This window comes from Podarcis vaucheri (genome assembly GCF_965113315.1).
Source record: "Podarcis vaucheri genome assembly, chromosome: 12".
Classification (NCBI taxonomy): Eukaryota; Metazoa; Chordata; class Lepidosauria; order Squamata; family Lacertidae; genus Podarcis; species Podarcis vaucheri.
In genome coordinates, this window is record NC_138750.1 from 27,850,104 (window position 1) to 27,866,096 (window position 15,993).

General features: G+C 42.7%; 1 long non-coding RNA gene across 1 annotated transcript; it reads left to right on the plus strand.

Annotated features, from left to right (window-relative positions):
- Positions 1-6,879: 6,879 nt before the first annotated feature.
- Positions 6,880-8,894, plus strand: LOC309514796. Its single transcript, XR_014212211.1, has 3 exons — positions 6,880-6,954; positions 8,424-8,515; positions 8,837-8,894. It is a non-coding gene; the product is annotated as an uncharacterized lncRNA (long non-coding RNA).
- The last annotated feature ends 7,099 nt before the right edge of the window (positions 8,895-15,993 follow it).

Below are 15,993 nucleotides of genomic sequence, written 5' to 3' on the forward strand. Positions count from 1 at the left end.
ATATTGAATTTACAAGTAATAAGATGAAGCAATATTAGAAATTACTTCTGAGCGAAATTTGGTGCCTCAAGGCACAGAGGGCGTCCTTTCGACTCGAGAAAAATGAATAAGTGTTGTATCATTATATTCCATTTTAAATATCTGTCACTCCAAACCTCAGAATGAACTCCAGAGGTCTAGTCATTTGGCAGAGTGGGGAGAGAAAACTCCAGTAAACATTTCATGAAGGCTTCATAGAATCATAGAACTATAGTTGGAAGGGACCCCAGGAATCACTTGGGATTTCTTTCTCTCCTGCCCACTCCCAAAATCCCTGGGTCTCATTTTTAGTTTCTCACCATTTAATGCAGGCTTTACCTTGAAGACTGAGCAGGGGAGTGGGAAAGGATTGTTCAGTCCAAAATCTGCATTTCCTTCTGGGCAACTTTTTGGGGGGCCACATGCCAGTGCTGGGCAGGACCAGAGACAAATGTAGGTAGAACAACAAATGTGGTCTGTGTTTGCCTGAGCTTGAGTCTGGACTAAGGATTCTGAGCTCCTGTGTTCTGATTTGATACATGATGTCCAATCACAGAACATTTCAGGATTTGAGTCTCTGCCATTGGCTCTTGAACTCTGAGTCGTGATTTGCAGCTTGGAAGTTTAGACAGCCAATCACGTTGGGAGTGGGAGTGGCCCAGGCTTTTAGAAACGTATATAAGCAGTTGCTTTGCCTCTGTTTCACAGTTACGTAGTTCAATAAAGGTTCTTGCTGTTATCACTGTGTCTTGCCTCGTGGGAACCCACCTACACTTCAACAAATATGAATTTTACCTCTGTACTGTACGTTAGTTTGCTGCCCTCTTCTGATATTATCAGAGTTAAAGGACGCAGTCCAGTCAGGCAAAGAAATCAGTGAAGAGGGCAATGCTAAAATGGTTGACCTCTCAACCTGACAACTATGATATCATCTTTCAGGAAGCGGTCCTGCTTTCAATTGGCAGACCACTCCCATTTTTATCCTGCCACCATCATCATGCTAATGAAGTGGTGTCTACTTCATCATTGCAGCTGACATTCCAGAGCAGCCTTTACAAATCTGGTTGCTTCCAGATGTTTCTAGAGCTGACTCCTAGAGGCCAAGGACCCTTCAACTCACCCCTTAAATATTTGTGGGGTCTGCCCCCTTCCAAGTTGATAGGCATTGCCATTAAAATAGTGTGTGTGTGCCAGGTCATGTGATCGATTATGCAGGATGGGGCATACCTGGCCCCCTTCAATTTTTTATTCAAATTGGCACCCCTGCTGGCCTGGGTTGATGGGAGTTCAAAACCTCTGTTGAATAGACTGGGCATGCTCAGTGAGACTTTTTAAAATCATTTTTCTTCTTCAGGCAGCAGATTTCCCATGCCACATTGCACACCTATTTTCACAACCCGCCCCACTGTCCTATGCTGTGGGGGGCAACTTTAGTTGTGTACCTCTCTGTATCCTGATGACAGATGGAGAATGTACCATGAGCCCCAGGTTGGTATCTGCAGGCCAGTTTTACATATTAATATGAGGAGCAGGTAGAAGTAGGGTTTTATTCTAAAATGCACGTGTCTATCACTTGGGGCACAAGCGGCAACTTCTGAGCAAATGAAGGAACATGAAGCTGTGCTCCTCAGATATATTTCACATTTTTACAATCTAGCACTATGGTTTACAACACTACGGGGACTGCAGAGGACGATGAATACAATTCATCAACACCAACAACTTAATCCTCAGCTGGCATGAAAGACATATATAAGTGTTGGAGAAGTATCTCGTTGTGGGATGTGAGGCTTAAGAGAGAGCCTAACGATTGAAATGAAGATGAGTTACAGAATGGGGATCTTGAGGCCTGATCCTACGCCATGGTGTGGCAAGGTTAAAGAAGGCAGGGAGAGGCAGGGTGAATGCAGCACCCCTGGAGTAAAATTATGCTCTGGAGGCACAAATTCAGCCCAGACGCTAGTGCCAATGTGGCGTGGTGGACTAGGACCTGAGAAACTAGATTGTGATGATTAAATGAGGAGGGGAAGAACTATGTACACTGCCTCAAATTCCTTGGAGAAAAAAAGAGAGGGATAATAATGCAATACATACCCACTGGTTTGCCTCAGGTACCAAGTGACTTGGCCTGGCCCTATATGATGCCACTTTAAACAGTCATGGCTTCCCTCAAAGCATTCTGGGAGCTGTAGCTTGCTAAGGGCACACATGAGCACAGTGGAACCTTGGTTGTCAAACGTAATCTGTTCTGGAAGACTGTTCGACTTCCAAAATGTTCAACAACTGAAGCGTAAAGGGAGAATTTCAATTTCAATGGTGAAAATTGAAAAACACCCAGAGGAAGCCGTCTGACTTCCGAGGTGCATTCTAAAATGGAAGCAATTACTTCCAAGTTTTTGGCATTTGAAAACTGAAACGTTCAGCTTCTGAAATGCTCAAAAACTGAGGTACCACTGTGTAGACCAGAGGTTTAGGGTCAGAGTTTTCCTTCTCCTAGATGGGCTACCTTCCTTCATTTCCCTCTGCAGCACATGCAGGATACGTACTTTTAAATTAGATATATCTGCACTCCGATGGTGTGTATTCACTGCTAGCTTTGTCACCAGTCACACCATACTTAGCCCGTAAACCACATTTATTTTGAATCTGCTAAAGGGAACTATATTTCGTGTTCAATGTGATATAAAGAGAAAGGGAAAAGGTGAGCCCTTGATATATTACAAATCTTTCATGGCATGAAATAACTATTGCCCTATTATTCTGCCCCTGACATTTTTATTTTTAAGGGAATTTTGCTTGATTTGTGCGGGTGACAACTCTGATGTGTTGTTTCCAGTGACCTTACATCCAAAACCAGTAGTGTGTGACATTTGATGGCCCAGATAAAAAACATTAATGGCCTAAGAAGGTTTATTTTCCTGATCATAAATTAAGTTTAAATAACTCTGAATTTATTTTAAACTCCTCAGTACTTTTTACTGTCTACCCAATAAATGTATTTATTACAGGCAGCTTAACTTTGGTTTCCCTGGCAAAGCCACTTACACAGGTTCCTATGTGCAGGCACAGAGTCTCCACAGTCTTGTGCTGAGGCAATGCTTGTGAGAGGAACTGAATAAAAGAGATCTTTGCTAGTGAACTAAAATCAACCTAGGAGAAGAGTGTGTCTGGTTTCCCCTGAAAGGTGGGAAGCAGCCATGATTCAAGATATGTGGAATTCATAGTTGAGTGAGCATTAGAACTTAGGTCTCCTAGTCCCAGGGTGTTTCCCCAGAATTCACAGGAACTCAGTTCTAGCACCTCTCGGGTGGACCCAATTGCCATTATAACAGAACAAGGAAGATGCTCGTGGTGAATTCTGGCACCTTTTTTTCTAGAAAAAATAGTACGCCCAGGTCCAAACTCCAGTGACTACAGCATGTTGATGTACACACAGGCAGATAGGCAGACAGAGTGGTTTACAAGTGGTTGCAAAACTGGTGACTGGGAGTGGCCGCCGAGACCATAGAACACTGGTCCTGAAAGACCTACATTGGCTCCCAGTACGTTTCCGAGCACAATTCAAAGTGTTGGTGCTTACCTTTAAAACCCTAAATGGCCTCAGTCCAGGATACCTGAAGGAGCGTATCCACCCCCATCATTCACTGAGGTCCAGCACCGAGGGCCTTCTCGGTAGTGGCGCCCGCCCTGTGGAACACCCTCCCATCAGATGTCAAGGAAATGAACAACTATCTGACTTTTAGAAGACATCTGAAGGCAGCCCTGTTTAGGGAAGTTTTTAATGTTTGATGTTTTATTGCATTTTTAATATTCTGCTGGGAGCCACCCAAAGTGGCTGGGGAGGCCTGGCCAGATGGGTGGGGTATAAGTAATAAATTACTACTACTACTACTACTACTACTACTACTACTACTGCAAGCATCCCTGAACAATGTGATTACAAGAGAAGGGTGGGGTTTCATCATCATCATCATCATCAAGTGGAATTAATCATCAAAATTTGTTATGGTTAGTGTTTCCCAGTGACGCAGTCCATCCACATAGACTTCATTGAGACAGCATACAACGTATATTGCAGATATTTATACTGTGCAGCTTGAAGCAACAGGATGAATAAAAATGGACTCCTCTTGGAACAAAAATTGTCCAGACCAAAATATGGTTTCGAAAGCTGTACTGAAAGAACTTTCTTCAAACAGACCCAGAAACAAATGCTACATCCAAACAGTTGTATCCAAGCACAGGTAAAGGTAAAAGTAAAGGTATCCCTGACCGTTAAGTCCCGTCGCAGATGACTGTGGGGTTGCGGCGCTCGTCTCACTTTACAGGCTGAGGGAGCCAGCGTTTGTCCACAGATAGCTTCCAGGGCATGTGGCCAGCAATGCTTCTGGCAGACCAGAGCAGTGCACGGAAACGCCGTTTACCTTCCTGCTGGAGCGGTACCTATTTATCTACTTGCACTTTGATGTGCTTTCAAACTGCTAGGTGGGCAGGAGCTGGGACCTAACAACAGGAGCTCACCCCGTCGCGGGGATTCGAACGGCCCATCTTCTGATCAGCAAGCCCTAGGCTCTGTGGTTTAGACCACAGCACCACCCGCGTCCCCCAAGCACAGGTACTCCTTAATATATAAGATTAGTCCAAACAGACCTGAAATCAAAAGTCTTTCTCATCACACACACACAGACTCCATTAGCTTGCATTCCAACCGGAAGCTGCTCTCTCCAGGAGAGACTCATTTGCACACCTTCCTTCTATGGTGACTTGAGAACAAAGATACAGTAAGTCCCTCTAAATGGATATTTGCAACAATACAATGTGATCTAATGTAAGCATATGACAGAGCCAACAGAGATACATTGCTAGTTAATCAACTGTTAGGCAATCTGTGGCTCCTTCTTACCTTCGGTGGAATTTCCCAATGTTCCCTTTAGCAATACACATTTAAGCATTTTCCATTTCAATGGACAATTAAACAATTATACCTAACAAGCAATACCATTAAAGCACACTTGAAGCACATCCCCCCCTTCACTCAAAGAATTCTGGGCACTGTAGTTTGTTAAGGGCTTCCGGTAACTGTAACTCTGGTGCCCAGAATTCTTTGAGGGGGGAAATGTGCTTCAAGTGTGCTTTAAAATTTAAAATAGTGTATATACAGCCCAATATTTGACATCTGCAGGATTTGGCATCTTTCTGAAGGGCCTGCAAGATGGGGCTGTTCCGCCTGGCCTTTGGCTTGGACTCAGTCTGACCCCTTGTATGGGATTTGGTATATAAATTTTCCCTTGGCTTTTTTGCTGGCCCATGTAGGACCAGCATAGATAGCTGGCTTGGGTGAATATCTGATGTTTCCTCCCTTTATGGTCTTGATTTATGGGATACTACTAAAATGAGGCTGCATTATAAGATGCATTTTAAGCTGCATTTTAATTAACTGTTTGTTTGTTTGTTTGTTTGTTGTTTTCTATTACGTTTTATTGTAATTCATATTTGGTGTTAGCCGCCCTGAGCCTGGCCCTGGCCGGGGAGGGCAGGGTATAAATAGAAATTTATTATTATTATTATATAAGAGTTTAAGAATATACCATATTTTTTGCTCTATAAGACTCACTTTTCCCTCCTAAAAAGTAAGGGGACATGTGTGTGCGTTTTATGGAGTGCATGCAGGCTGCGCAGCTATCACAGAAGCCTGATCAGCAAGAGGGATTGCTGCTTTCACTGCGCAGCGATCCCTCTTGCTGTTCTGGCTTCTGAGATTCAGAATATTTTTTTTCTTGTTTTCCTCCTCCAAAAACTAGGTGCGTCTTATAGAGCAAAAAATACGGTAGTTCGACCAACCATTCCTTCCCACTGTCTATGCAGACAGCCAAGGATGAATCAGAAAAGAGTGTCAGATTAACACACTTGTAACAGTATGTATAGATAACTTAGAAAGATAAAAAAAGTAGTGATATGCAGTTGAAAATAGGATCAATAGGGCCCATGGAAGGGATGGGGGGGGGGAGTCAGAAGATTCTGAGTAATCCCGATATTTGGATTCAGAATTGGTTTTCTTGTATGTTTATATTCTTGAAAATCGAATAAAAAATTATTTCAAAAGAGTGTCAGATTTACAGCATTTGGCACATCAGGTTCATCTAAGTGACCGCCTTTGCTTACCTAAGAATATCCATTTTATTTTATTTTATTTGTGTTGTGTTGTGTTGTGTTGTGGTGTGGTGTGTTGTTTTTCAGCATGCAAGTCTTCTCCAACATGCCGTCAAGTCAAGGCGCTCATCACCGGTGTTCGATGCACCATTACCAGGAAGTCGGGGAGTTGCGCACCGATTCAAGTTTCTAGATAATTACATAATTTATTAATGGCACAAAGCCGGTCTCAAGGGTATTGTGATGCCAGAAAAGTAAGATTGATCCCCCAGACCAAAGCATCATCAGATTCATAGTGGTAATAGATTCTAAAAGACACTAACATATTGCTCTGCCGAGAAGCCTAATGAATAGAATGTTAGCGCTTCATTTTGCAGCTCAGGTGACAAGCTGTACAAAGAAATAACCCGGGGGAGACAGGTAAGCCATAAGGAAATGCATGTTGGGAAGAGAAAGGAACAGGTGCCCCATCATTTTGCTGTTTTGAAACTCTCATTTAGGAGGACCATTTGGGGGTAACGCAACAGATCTGGGTATATTTGGGGAAGTCTCTGTCAGAGGTCCGCCATGGCTTAGATTCATGTTCTGTATGTTCCAGAAGCTGCACATTCAGTACTATGGGCCCAATTCTGTGGAATTCCCTCCCAGCTGAGAGTAGACAAGCTTTCCTCTCCCTGTTGAACTTCAGCAGGGGTTTTTTTCCAGGGGAGACTCAACGGAACTCGGTTCTGACACCTCTCAGGTGGGCACCATTGCCATTATAAGAGAACAAGGGAGGCATTCATGGTGAGTTTCAGTACCTATTTTCCTAGAAAAAATAGCACTAAACTTCAGGCACCTTTATATTATAAATTTTAATTGAACTTATCCATTGTATGCCTTTCAATTTTCACATATACAATGGAACCTTGGTTCTCGAACTTAATCCATTCCAGGAGTCTGTTTGACTCCCAAAACTGTTCAAAAACCAATTGGCACTCAATTGGAAGCTGCGTAAGCCACGTTGGATGTTCGGCTTCCGAAAAACATTCGCAAACTGGATGTTTGGGAGCTGATTTGTTTGACAACTAAGCCGTTTGGGAACCAAGGTACCACTTAGAAACTTCAGTAATTCAGCAGCATATAGTTTAACTTTAAGAAAACAAAATAAGATAATATTTTACACACACACACCACAAACCCACCACATTTTCCAAGGAACTGGCCATATTTGCTTTGTTAACATTTTGTTTCTGCATTGTTGATGGTTATCTGAATATGTATTTGATTCCAGTTCAACATCTGCCTTGCCAAAATGCCTCTGCAGACATAGGTCACATTTCCATCATGCAATGAATTCACACTGAAATCAGTGGATGTCTACTCAGAAGTGCTCAAAAATCAAAGAGAGACTTACCAGTACTTCCAGGAAAGCGTGTTTAGGATTGTAACTTAAACATGCCTAGCACTGGACTGGATTATGGCTGTAACTCCTTAGTAAAATGTTACTAAATTTTTATTTTGCTCTCCCATGCTTATTGCCCCCCCCCGCCCCCAATTAATTATTTCATTTTATAATAGATTTTATGAGGAATTTCTTTTGAGAATGCATTTAATGGGGAGGTTTATGGAGACATGCAACCCATGTAGTTTTAAGGAAGGAACACTACCAATGGTTTAAAAGCTGTAGCCATAAGGACTACAAAACACAGAATAATTGATTAACCAAGAGTTCTTGAAGAGGATGATTTGATTAGGGTAATTTATAGAGATTGTATTTCATGTCATCCTTTGTCTTTGAAAACACAGAAGGAAATGGCTTCTGAGTACATTTACCCGCCAGCATGAGAGATGGTGTATACTGCACGATCACTTACAAGGGACCACTCAATTCTGTACCTTTCCAGCTAGTCAAATATCCAATAACCACACACACACACACACACACACACACACACACACACACACACACCTGCCCAGACATCATAGTTCTATGAACAGGAAACTTTTCTAACATTGGCTTATAAAAATATTTGGGGTTGTTCACTGCTCTGCTCTCTGTAGCATAAACATTTATTTAAATGGGGCTGTCTTTCCAGTAATGAAGAATGAAGGAAAAACAATGGTCTGATTTTGACAAATTAACTTGTGATTTGGAGAGTCAGTGAAGCAGGGAAGAGACATTCCTAACTATACTAATTAAACGAGCTTGCAACATTTATTTTAATGCAATGGAACCAGCCATATGAAGATGAACATTTTAATTTATTTTGCAGTGACATTATGAAAAATTTCTCTGCTACAGATTATCTACAAAAACAAATCTCATCAGCATCTAGGTTTTGTGCATGAAATTTACATCCCTCGCGTATGTCTGACCTTCCCCAGTGAAAACAAATGGAATGAGCTAAGTTAAAAAGTTTCTGCAAAGGTTGTCTTTCCATTGATGTGATGGTTTATGTTCAAATTACCTCTGTGAAAAACACATCCATTTTTCATGGCGCAGCGTAGATGAAAAATTCCAAATCCATTCTAAGGGGAATGCAAATATACCTCATTAGTTCAAAAACATTTTTCATGAAGGACTGCTGAGTATTCTCAGGCAGATGAGGATGTGGAATGAGCCAAGAATGAACACCACGTGTACTAATTGTTTTTAAACTTGTTCCTTTCCTGTCTGGCAACTCAGTTACCATTTCAAGAAGAAGAAGAAAGATCTTGGTGGGGGAGCACAACAGAGTCCAGCGATTATTTCAATCTGTGCCTGTCAATATCGGAAGTAGCTTCATGAAAAGGCAGGGCATCCGCCGCCCCCCAGTCATCTAAATAAATAATGTTGGATGAACAAAGAGGAATATGGAGACATATGCTGTATACTGTACTTGGTGACACTGGCACAATGTGTTAGACACTAGGGATGGAGGAGAAATTTAATTTTGCATTGTAATGAGAAACTTTTCGAACCAGTATATGAACTGAAACAGAAGCAACCTTCAAAATCTTCACTTCTCTGAATTTTTCAACCAAACAATCTGTGCAAAAGTTGTACATATTAGGGGAAAGCATACATAAAAATGCATAGCTCAGATATATACAATACAAAAATGTACTAGTGTTTGCAAAAATGTTTACATGGGTCCAAAATGCATACAAAAGTGTGTGTGTGTGTGTGTGTAGGCAGGAAGAACCAGCCAAACAAATATAAGATGGTAACATGAGTCAACAGTGTGATGCAGCCGCAAAAAAGAAAGAAAGAAAAAAGCTAATGCTATTCAAGGGTTGCCATATGTCCTCTTTTTCCAGGACACATCCTCTTTTTCATGGGTAGTCCTCATAACAATCCATAGTTTAATGTAGAAGTTGGTAAATATGTCATCTTTTTTGCTCTTCGAAATATGGCAACCCTATCTAGGCTGCATCAACAGAATACAGTGTCCAGATCAAGGCAAGTAAATAGATCCACTCTCCTCTGCCTCGGTCAGACCACAACTGGAATCCTGTGTCCAGTTCTGGGTGACACAATTTAAGAAGGATATTGACAAGCTGGAATGTGTGCAGAGATGATCAAGGGTCTGAAAACCAAGCCTTATGAGGAGTGGTTGATGGAGCTGGATATGTTTAGCCTGGAAAAGAGGCGACTGAGAGGAAATATGATAGCCACCTTCAAATATCTCAAGGGCTGTCATGTGGAAGATGGAGAAAGCTTGCTTTCTCCTGCTCTGGAGGGCAGGACTTGAACTAGTGGCTTCAAGATTACTGTCAGAAAGTTCCTCCTGATGTTTGGTCGGAATCTCCTTTCTTGTAACTTGAATCCATTGGCTCATGCCCTATCCTCTGAAGCATGAGAAAACAAGCTTGCTACATCCTCCATGTGGCAACCCTGAAGATATTTGAAGATGGCTATGATGTCTCCTCTCAGCCTCCTCTTTACTTCATCTCTGGCTAATATCTTGAGCCCTGTCATAAGTTCCCTCATAAACGTTTATACAACACAAGCCTGCAGTGATCGGCTTTTGCCCCACACAACTCAAGCATGGAGACTGACATTTCCTGTGGCTTTCATTGATAACTCAGTGCGCATGAAGGATTCTAGCTGGCAGTAAAAAAAAAACCAGCGAAAAGCAAATGCCATTTGATACATTGCATTTGGGAACCTGAATTACCAAACATAAGTTCATCTCAAGAGAAGAAGAAGAAGAAGAAGAAGAAGAAGAAGAAGAAGAAGAAGAAGAAGAGGAGGAGGAGGAGGAGGAGGAGGAGGAGGAGGAGGAGGAGTTTGGACTTGATATCCCGCCTTTCACTCCCCTTAAGGAGTCTCAAAGCGGCTAACAATCTCCTTTCCCTTTCTCCCCCACAACAAACACTCTGTGAGGTGAGTGGGGCTGAGAGACTTCAGAGAAGTGTGACTGGCCCAAGGTCACCCAGCAGCTGCATGTGGAGGAGTGGAGAAGCGAACCTGGTTCACCAGATTATGAGTCTACCACTCTAAACCACTACACCACACTGGCTCTCCAGAGCCCTGGTAGATAAGACCAAAGGTAAGACTAGCATCCTCTTCCACAGCAGCCAATCAGATGCCAATGAGAAGCCCTCAAGCAGGAGATGAAGGTACTCAGAGGCATCCTGCTTGTGAACCTGAAGGATGGACAGCGTGTTCCATACCTGCAACATGCAGCTGGTATTTGTTTGCATTTCCCTTTTAAAATCCCTTAATAGACAATTGCACAGGAAATCCAGAGGTCCCTTGTCCAGGAATGTTGAGACCTGATAATGGAATTACCTCTACATGTCCTCTCTTGAGGCTGCTGTAGCTGAAGGACATACCTTGCGTGGAGGTTCAATATCAGAATCTCCAGGAATGGCTGAAAAAGACTGCCAACTAAAAACCTGGAGAGATAGTGCCAGTCTCAGAAGAGACAATACTGAGACAATATTGAGCTAGATGGTTCATGAGCAGCATGAACTAACATGTTGTCCATTCATGTTAAACCATAGTTTCTTTTTTTTTTACTTTATGGTTTAGCATGATGTCTGAACCAGGCCATTGTAAGTTCATATCACAAGATTTTTCAACCATACACGTCATCTTCAGATCTATTCTCTCCATCACGCGAGTAACATCAAAGCAGGAAATTATACATTCAGAGCTCTTGTGTTCAAAACAACTGATAACATTCTGTCTCCGCGTCAGAGAATGTTCTTATAAATTGGATGCACAGCAGGGGGAACCTATTACAATACGACAAGCTTTCCCACCCTGTCTGTTTGGTTGGTTACCCTTCTAAAGGCAGCTGCACAGGGACACAGAAATATAAAACATATTCCTCTTCTTTTGAGGATTACTTCGGGTAAGTTGAAAATTGCTATGTGGCCTATCTTTAGCCTAGGGCCGCAGACTAGCAGTTGAATTTCTTACTTGCAAGACTTTGCCTAAGATGAAGTTCAAAGTCATTCAGAGACGTTTGCCTGGCACCTGCTTCGTATAACATAGACAGGTGGTTAAAAAACTATTTTATTTTCTCAGGTTTTAATCAACACATTGTGGCTGTTTTTTGGAGCTGCTTTTGTTACACTGTGTATTGCTTTGTGCTTTATTCTCTGTTTTATTGAATTTGTGTGTAGCCATTTTACACTTTATTGTTTCATTTTTGGAAGCCTCCTTGGATTTATATGTGGGTGTGCACATGTGCCATGTAGTTCCCAATGATCAGCTGATGGATGGCACTTGCCAAGAGCTACACACAGGGATTTAAAGATGCCATTGATCAGCTGAGAGTTGGTACCAGCAACCTCACTTTGACTCCACCATGTCTCTACCCATCCTATACCTGATGTCAAATATGACAGGTGTAGGTGGGCATGGAGGCAGGTAGACATGGAGTGGCCAAAATGGCCTTCTGGGCCACATGAGGAGGCCTGATTCAGCCAACACTGAAATAGACAAATAAACAATAGAGTGTGCAACACAGGAGCCCAATCCCACTACAACACAGGAGCCCACTACTAGTCTCCCAGAGACTACAGCAACAAAGGGATGTAAGGTCTCCTGCTGTCACTAACTCTGCTTCCAATATATCCCCTAACCTGGAGAAAGAGGAGCTCAAGCTTCTGAATTCCCTTGTCCTCTTGCTCTGGCTTCAAAATCAGTCTCGTCACAAATATAGCTCATCCTGGTGGCCACTGAAAATGCATCAGGTGCACATTCCTGCTTTCCTGTGGTCAAAGAACATGGCGGCTTAGATGTTTATGGTTGTTCCAGCTCCCCATAATTTAGCAGTGTGAGACAATGACAGTGAACTGGGAGGAATATGGAAATCAGCTTTCTGTTTTCGAGATGCAACCCCAGTTTTCTAGAGATTAATTTTATGTATAAAGTTTTACATCTCAGAGTGTGATCAGCATTTTCCCCCCTTGGATGACTCTAAGTAAATGCATTTTTGAGTTTGGGAATTCATCATGTCTGATTAATGATGTGTATATAGAGCTTCCTGTATCATTTTCCTTCTTTTGGTCTTTCTTATTCTAGTTGTTTGCTGTACTCCAACCCTGCGGATAGATGGTTCCGCAGTGATAGATGTAAAGTTTGCATAAGACATGTAACAGCAGGACAGCCTATTATCACTGTACATTTTCCATGGCTGTGCAAACCTCTGTAGGCTATTTTATTGCTAATAGATCTGCAGAGAAACAGTCATGATTTTACGACTCTTTTTAAAATGGAAATTCATGTTTGAGAAATACAACTGGGGGGGGGGGAACAGATGTAAACCACTTAAGCATTTGCAGAAAATTGAGATGCATACTCTTATTTACAGAGCCACAATGCTGCCATCTCTTCACTTTTGAAACTAAAATAAGCAATCTGTTTACCACGGGAGATGAGGAACGATAAACTTGCACATCCTGGCCCCCTCCGCTCTACAAAGCAATAGACAGTGTCACTGTTTCTGTGCTTAATGACACAGACGAAATGGGATGGCAATTTCCCCCCACCCAGATTTTATTGCCTATAACACATTCCCCTCTGTAATATATATAGAAGTGACATGAGAGTAGGAAAAGGTTTCAGCATAACTGTGAGTTTACATTTAAATTATGTTATAAAAGCCAAAAATGGTTGCCCAGCACATTACAGGGGTTACCTGGGTATTTAAAGTAATCTGGATATCAATTTCAGAAACCTAAAGAGCAGCCATTGCAAAGCATTTAGATACAGATCAAAGAACTGGATATCCTCAGCCACTTCTCAGCCAACATTGCAGCCCAGTCTAATATATTCTGATTTTGCGGAGAAATGTGAGGATGCACTGGCAAATCTGAACTGAGGACCCAAATGTACAACAGCTGCTAGTTGCAAAGGTTCTAGATTCCTTGATAAGGCGCCAGTGGCATAGCGTGGGTTGTCAGCACCCGGGGCAAGGCAAGTAATTTGCGCCACCTAACCCTAACCCCCAGATGTTGCGGCCGGTGCGGCCGGCCCCCCCCCCTGCACCCCCACGCTACACCACTGGTGCTTCCTCCACCAGCGCCAGATTTGGGGCCGTGCGAGCGCCTCACCCGCCCCGAGCCAAGGGAGCACAAAATAATGATAACGATGCCCAGTGGCGTAGCGTGGGTTGTCAGCAACCGGGGCAAGGCAAGTAATTTGCGCCCCCTAACCCATGGATTTGCGCCCCCTAACCCGTGGATTTGCACCCCCTAACCCTAACCCCCAGATGTTGCACCCGGTGCGGCCGGCCCCCCCTGACCCCCCATGCTACGCCATTGTAAGGCGCTTGTTTTTCAATGTGAGCAAGGTCTCAGCGCCTGGGATCAGACAAAAATACACGCTGTAATAATGAAGACGAGAGTGCCTCAAAGCAGGTTGCAGCTTCTCAATACTAGGTAGTCACAGAAAGACCCCACACAGTTGGAGTTAGGGAAGATGGCCTTCAGCTAGACAGTACAGTGGTACCTCGGGTTAAGAACTTAATTCGTTCTGGAGGTCTGTTCTTAACCTGAAACTGTTCTTAACCTGAAGCACCACTTTAGCTAATGGGGCCTCCTGCTGCTGCCGCGCCGCCAGAGCACAATTTCTGTTCTCATCCTGAAGCAAAGTTCTTAACCCGAGGTACCATTTCTGGGTTAGCAGAGTCTGTAAGCTGAAGCATATGTAAACTGAAGCGTATGTAACCCGAGGTACCACTGTAAGGCTTCCAAGCAGCCTTGGTGCTGAAATGTGTCTTGTGTTTGTTTTTCAAAAAAGAAAAGAAAAGAAGCTGGCTTCTAGAAACTCACACCAACACTTTTGCATCATAAACAGTATCGGCAAATGGCAGTTTTCTGTGAAAAACAAACCAAAGTTGTAAATCCCAAGGATTTGTCCCAGGACAGCTGTGGTTAGTATTTGAATGAGATCAGGGGTGGCCCCTCCTGTTTTGCCTGCCACCTCGCTCCCCGGAGGGATCTGTGTGATCTTATAGGGCTCTTGTGAGATCTCGCTTGAACCAGAAAGCCATAGCTATGCAACCCCAGTAAGGGAAGGTGGGTGGCAGACTTCTCCTCACTTAGACTGGAGGAAGATTCCTCCCATCACAAATGGTGGAAACTGAATCAGCTTACTTCTGTAGTCAGTGCACAGCTTCCCCACACAGGAATGGGTGGCACATTTCCAAAACACCTGAAGTGAATTTTTGAGAAGCTTACTCTTAAACTTTTGCAAAAGGGGGGAAAAAATCTAATTACTATATCCAAAAGTGTTTTTGACCCTTTGCAGTAAAACAAGGAAACCACAGCAGCAGAGGAAAGGGACAGATTTTTCCAACAGCTGTCTAACATTTCTGTCAGCGTTGACACGAAATACATTTCAAAGCCTCAGAAAATCATCAGAACATTTAGAGCCCAGTGATGACAATTTCCAATCTCCAGTTGCAAATTTGGAATGGCTTTCAGTATTTCAGTATGAGCTTTTCAAATGAACATCTGGCAGCATTTTTTTTTGTACGAAAGAAAGACTGAATGAAAACATCCCCCAAATATAGAAACTACCTGTCTAGTTATTTTCTCAGTTCAGATACAGAGGCAGATGTTTTGGAAGAGTTTAATATAAATCTAATTTGATGTTTGCCTTTCTTAGAAAATGTTATTTATTTATTGATGTGTGAGAAGTTCTGAGCTGCTACTCCCAGCCACTTGGCTTTAACCAACATCTCTTGTTTTAGACAAGAACGGAGCCTGAAAATAACCTATACCAATAGTTTAGGAACTTTTACCATTTAGTCACCAAACTATAGCTTACTGCCTGTGCAACTTTTTTATGACCGCTGCCTAGAAAAGCACATGAATCTGGCCTTTGGATAGTTTGTAAGCAAACCATTTTATAAGATACCAAATATATGGTCTTTTTCTATCCTAGGTGAAGTGGGAAACTTTGGAAGGAGCTTTTGAAAGAGGACATTTTGGAATTCACCGGAAAGGGCACACTTTAAGGTGTTACAGCCTATATTTCCACACTTTTCTTTCCTGTGTGTTTTGCCACGTTAAATCTCTGCTGAAGTTCTCTCACCCAAGAGTACTTGCTCCAAACTCCCATCTTGGCTTTCAGTGAATTTTTCCCACACCTCGCAGGGCTGTTATGAGGATTAAATGAGGAGGGAGAGAGACATCTATGCCACCTTTAGCTCCTTGGAGAAAAAGGTGGGCACTTTAAATTAAGGGGCACTTGCTTCTCCATGAAGGTGGTGCTAGTTACTGAGATAGTGCTACAATACCTATATAAAGCTCAATCTCAGAGTAAAGGTAAAGGTAAAGAGATCCCTGACCATTAGGTCCAGTCATGGCCGACTCTGGGGTTGCGGCGCTCATCTC